Source organism: Pan troglodytes, chromosome X, assembly GCF_028858775.2.
Source record: "Pan troglodytes isolate AG18354 chromosome X, NHGRI_mPanTro3-v2.0_pri, whole genome shotgun sequence".
NCBI classification, from domain to species: Eukaryota; Metazoa; Chordata; class Mammalia; order Primates; family Hominidae; genus Pan; species Pan troglodytes.
Window position 1 is genome coordinate 41354968 of NC_072421.2, and position 6000 is coordinate 41360967.

Below are 6000 nucleotides of genomic sequence, written 5' to 3' on the forward strand. Positions count from 1 at the left end.
TGCTGCTCAACATTTTCAATAGCAGTGAGCGAGATGAAGGCACAGAATGATAGACTCTGACATATCTGCAGCTGACTCACAATATGAAGATAGTCTTTTGGTATGGTTTGGATGTTTTGTCCCCTCCAAATCTCATGTTGAAATGTGACCTCCAATGTTGGAGGTGGGCCTGGTTGGGGGTGTTTGGGGCATGGGAGTGGATCCCTCATGAATGTCTTGGTGCTGTTCCCACAATAATGAGTGAGTTCTCACTCTATTAGTTCACATGAGATCTGGTTGTTTAAAGAGCCTGGGACCTTGTCCCTTTCTCTCTCTCTCTTGCCATGTGACACACTGGATCCCCTTTGCCTTCTGCCATGATTGTAAGCTTCCTGAGGCCCTCACCAGAAGCAGATGCTGGCACTGTGCTTCATGTATAGCCTGCAGAACCATGAGCCAAATAAACCTCTTTTCTTTTCAAGTTACCCTGTCTCAGGTATTCCTTTATTAGCAACACAAGCGGACCAACACATCCTATTATAGACAACAAAATCAAGTTTGAAAACTTTCTTGATGGCTGGGACAGAGCTGGACTGAATTCAACAAGATGAAATCCCATGAAGGTTAATGAAAGATCTTCCATTTAGGTTTGTGATAACCAATTATATAAGTACTAATGGTGAAATTTTTTTCCATCTATATGCCAGGATCTGAGAGTTTTATTTGACTACAAGACTAAAAATGATGCAAGAATGCGTGCTATGGCTACTTAAAGAGCAAACAAAGACTGGCCACATTAATAAAAGTATTGTGTCTAGAACCAGGGAAGTAATATTCTGTCTGAAGCAGGATGTTCCCTTCTGGGCATCACTATTTAAGAAGGACACTGACAATTTAGATACCATTCAGAAAAGGGTAACCAGGTTCTTGGAAGGTCAACAACAGATGAAGAAATAGGGTCCACTTGTTATGTTATCATAGCACCCTATAGTTTTCCTGTGAGGAATTTATATAACATTGTAAAATAAATAATGTTTTAGTTGTACAAATGTTTTCAAATTTCTTTAACTTTTTATTTTGAGATTATTATAGATTTACAGGAAGTTGCAAAGATGGCACAGAGAGGTCCCATGAGCCCTTTACCTAGTTTACCTTAATGATACATCTTATATATTTATAGCAAAATATCCAAACCAGAAAGAAAATTGACATTGGCACAATGTTTGTGTATAGTTCCGTGCCATTTTGTCACAAGTGTAGATTTGTGTAACCACCACCACCGGTTTTATTGATCTTTTTAAAGAACCAACTCTTTGTTTCATTGATTTTCTCTGTTTTTCTTTTCGATTTTCAGCTTCATTGATTTCTGCTCTTGTCTTTATTCTCTCCTTCCTTCTGCTTGCTTTGGGTTTATTTTGCTCTTATTTTTCTAGGTTCTTGAAGTTGGAGCTTAAATTATTTATTTGAGACTTTTCTTCTTTTCTAATGTAAGCATTTAGTGCTTTAAATTTCCCCCTCAGCACTGCTGTGTACCACAGATTTTTATAGGATGCATTTTCATTTTCACACAGTTCAGTGTATTTTTTAATTTCACCTGTGACTTCCCCTTTGACACATGGATTATTTGGAAGTATTTTGTTTAATTTCCTAGTGTTTGGAGATTTTCCTGTTATCTTTATACTATTGATTTCTAGTTAGTTTACATTGTGGTCAGAGAACACACTGTATGATTTCAATTCTTTTACATCTGTTAAGGTTTGTTTTATGGCCCAGGATATGGCCAATCTTGGTATACATTCCATGGGCACTTGAAAATTATGTGTATTCTGCTTGTTGGATGGAGTGTTCTATAAACATTGATTCCATCCTGTTGGTTGATGTTGGTGTTTTGTTATTCTGTATCCTTGCTGGTTTTCTGTCTAGCTGTTTATTAAATGTTGAGAGAAGAGCTCAACATTTAATTATAGTTGTCTCCAGCTATAATTGTGGATTTTTTTATTTTTCCTTTCAGTTCTGTCAGTTTTTGATTCAAATATTTAGCTGCTCTGTTATTTGGTGCATGTACACATAAGAATCTATGTCTTCTTGGTGTATTGAGACTATTATCACTTGTAATGTCAGTCTACGTCCCTGGCAATTTTCTTTTCTCTGCAGTCTACTTTATCTGATATTAATATAGTCATTCTTGCTTTCTTTTGATTAATGTTTGAATTGTATAGCTTTCCTGTGTTTTCTTTTCAATCTACCTATCTCATTATATTTGAATAGTGTTTCTTGTAGATAATATATAGTTGGACCATTTTATTAATCCCCTCTGCCAGTCTCTGTCTTGGAGTTAGTGTATTTAGGCCATTTTAATTTAATATAATTATTGATATGTAGAAGTTTGTCTGCATTTTATTTTTTGTTTTCTGTTTATTCTTTGCTTTCCATTTCTGTTTTCTTTTTCCTGCCTTCCTATGGGTTACTTGAATATTTTTTAGAATTCCATTTTGATTTGTCTATAGTATTATTAAGTGTATCTCCTTATATAGTTTTCTTATTGGTTCTTCTAGGTAATGCATTATATATATTATGTACATAATGTATATACAGTCATGTGCCACATAACAACATTTTAGTCAATGATGGACTGCATATACAGTGGCGTCCCCATAAGATTATAATGGACCTGAAAAATTCCTATCACCTAGTGGCATTGTAGCTGTCCTAATGTCGTAGCACAATGCACGTGTTTGTGGTGATGCTGGTATAAACAAAACTACGCTCTGCCAGTCATGTGAAAGCATAGCACATACCATTATGTGTAGTACATAATACTCAATAATGATAATAAACAACTAAGTTACTGGTTCATGTATTTACTATTTTTTTCATTATATCAAAGTGTACTCCTACTTACATAAAAAAAAGTTAACTGTACAACATCCTCAGGCAGGTCCTTCAGGAGGTATCCCAGAAGAAGGCATTGTTATCATAGGAGATGACAGCTCCATGAATGTTATTGACCTTGAAGATCTTCCAGTGGGACAAGATGTGGAAGTGGAAGACTGTGATATTGATGATTCTGACCCTGTGTAGGCCTAGGTTAATGTGTGTGCTTGGATCTTAGTTTTTAACAAAAAAGTTTAAAAAAAAAAAACAAGAAAAATTTTAAAAATAGAAAAACCTTATAGAATAAGAACATAAAGAAAATATTTTGTACAGTTGTATAAAGTGTTTGTGTTTTAAGCTAAGTATTATTACAAAAGAGCCAAAAAGGCCAGGTGCGGTGGCTCACGCCTGTAATCTCAACACTTTGGGAGGCTGAAGTGGGCAGATCACTTGAGGTCAGGGGTTTGAGACCAGGCTGGTCAACATGGCAAAACCCCATCTCTACTAAAAATACAAAAATTAGCCAAGATCGTGCCATTGAACTCCAGCCTTGGCAACAGAGGAAGACTCTGTCTCAAAAAAAAAAGCGTTAAAAGTTTAAAAGTTTATAAAGTAAAAAATTTACAGTAAGCTAAGGTTAATTGATTATTAAAGAAGGAAAAATATTTTTTATAAATTTAGTGTAGCCTAAGTGTGCAGCACGTATAAAGTCTACAGTAGTATACAGTAATGTCTTAGGCCTTCACATTCACTCACCACTCACTCACTGACTCAGTCAAAGCAACTTCCAGTCCTGTAAGCTCCATTCATGATAAGTACTCTATACATGTGTAGCTTTTTTTATGTTTTATACCATATTTTTACTGTACCTTTTCTATGTTTAGATAAACAAATACTTACCATTGTGTTACCATTGCCTACAGTATTCAGTACAGTCACATGCTGCACAGGTTTATAGCCTAGGAGCAATAGGCTATACCATGTAGCCTAGGTGTGTAGTAGGCTATACCATCTAGATTTGTGTAACTACACTCTACAGTGTTTGCACAATGACAAAATCACCTAACAATGCATTTCTCAGAATGTATCCACAACATTAAGGAATGCATGACTATACATAACTTATCACAGTCTACTGATGTCATCATTTCACTAGTTTGAGGGTAGAAATTTTATCTCCCCTTGCATCCCTTTACCCTCCCCAATTTATAATTGTCTTAACTATCTCCTCTACATACATTTAGAATCATATAAGACAGTACTATAATTTTTTCTTCAACCATCAAAGATAATTTATAAAACTCAAGAGAAGGAGAATCTATTGTATTTATCTATATTTTTGCTTTTTTCTTTGTTCTTTCTTCCTTCCTGATATCCCAAGATTCCTTCTTTTATCACAAGAGTTCCTTTGTGTTAGAGAACTTCCTTTACCAAATCTATAGGATTGGTTTACTGGTGATAAATTCTCTTAGTTTTCCTTCATCTGTGAATGTTTTCTTTTTCCTCTTCATTCCTGAAGTATATTTTCATTGCTTATAGAATTTAGGGTTGAGAGTTCTTTTCCCTCAGCACTTGAAAATGGTGTGTCACTTCTTTCTGGCCTCCATGGTTTCTGATGAAAAACTCAGTCATTTAAATTGTTTTTCCCCTACAGATAATATATCATTTCTTTCTAACTGTTTTCAAGAATTTTTCTTTGTCTCTAATTCTCAGAAGTTTTACTATAGTGTGTATTTCTTTTGATTTATCCTGTTTGAGATTCACTCAGCTTTTGAATCTGTATATTTATGTCTTTTGCCAAATTTGGGAAGTTTTCAGCCTCACATTTTTCCTCTCTCCTTTTGGGAACCCGATGACAAGATATTTTGTTACAGTTCTATGTGTCCCTGAGGCTCTATTCTTTTATTGTTCATCCCATTTTTCTCTCTGTTGTTCAGATTTTGTAACTTCTATTTTATATTTTCAAGGTCATTGATTCTTTCTTCTGCCCTTTTCATTCTGCTATGAGCCCATTGAATTGTGTTTTTTAAATTTCAGTTTGTATTTTTCACTTCTAAAATATCCATTTAGTTATTCTTTATATCTTGTATTTCTTTGCTGAGACTTTCTATTTTTTCATTTGTTTCAAGTATGTTTGTAATTTCTTTTTGAAGCATGTTTATGATGGCTGTTTTAAAATCCTTGTCAGATCATTCTAACTTCTTTGTCATCTCAGTGGTGGCATCTATTGATTATCTTTCTCAAGTTGAGATCTTCCTGATCTTTGGTGATTTTCTATTGAAATCTTACATTATGAGGCTTAGAATTTTAGTTAAATGGTGTGTTTTTAACAGACCTCTTCTGGTACCATGTCACCTCATTACTACCATATGGGCATAGACACCCACATTCTCTACTCAGTGTATGTGGACATTGGAAAAGCAGGAAGGTGGGACCTTGTTACTGCTGGGGTAGGGATGTGAGGTGAGGCTCCCCAGCCAGCCTCTAATGATACTATCCTGGCTGGGAGCAGGAAGAGGACCTCATTACTGCTCCTCTCAATTGCTTCTGTTGACACTAGTAGGGGGTAGCCTCTTTACTGTTGAGCAGTGGTTGAACTCCTGACTCTCCAGTGGGCTTCCTCTGATACCAGCCCAGCAATGGAGGGGAGGGGCCCCTCCATTGCTGGTGGGTGCTGGTGGGCATCCAGGCTCTCCAAGTAGTTTCTACTGACACTAGAGGGGTGGCCTATCTTCCCATCCACTGAGGATAAAAGTCCTGGCTCCCCACTTGGCCTTCTCTGATACTCCATGATGGAGATTCAGAACCCCTCATTACAGCCTGGTAAAGGTTGGCATTTCTGGGTTACCAGCTTCTCCATTACCCAGAGTGGGATATATGAGGCAAAAAGAAAACCTAAGAGCTTACCACCATGTCATTTCTCAAGTCCCAAGGTCCCTAGCCAGTCTGCCTTCTCTCCACCTTTCAGAGTCTTCTTATGTTCATCCTAACATATAATATCCAGGGGGTTTAGCTGTACTTTGGTGGAAGGGATACTGGTACATACTTCTACTCCATCTTTCCAGAAGCAGAAGTCAATATGTTCTGATTGTTTCCCTACTTAGACAATGAGGCTCTGTGTTGACAAAGATCATTTCTGTCTTGCTC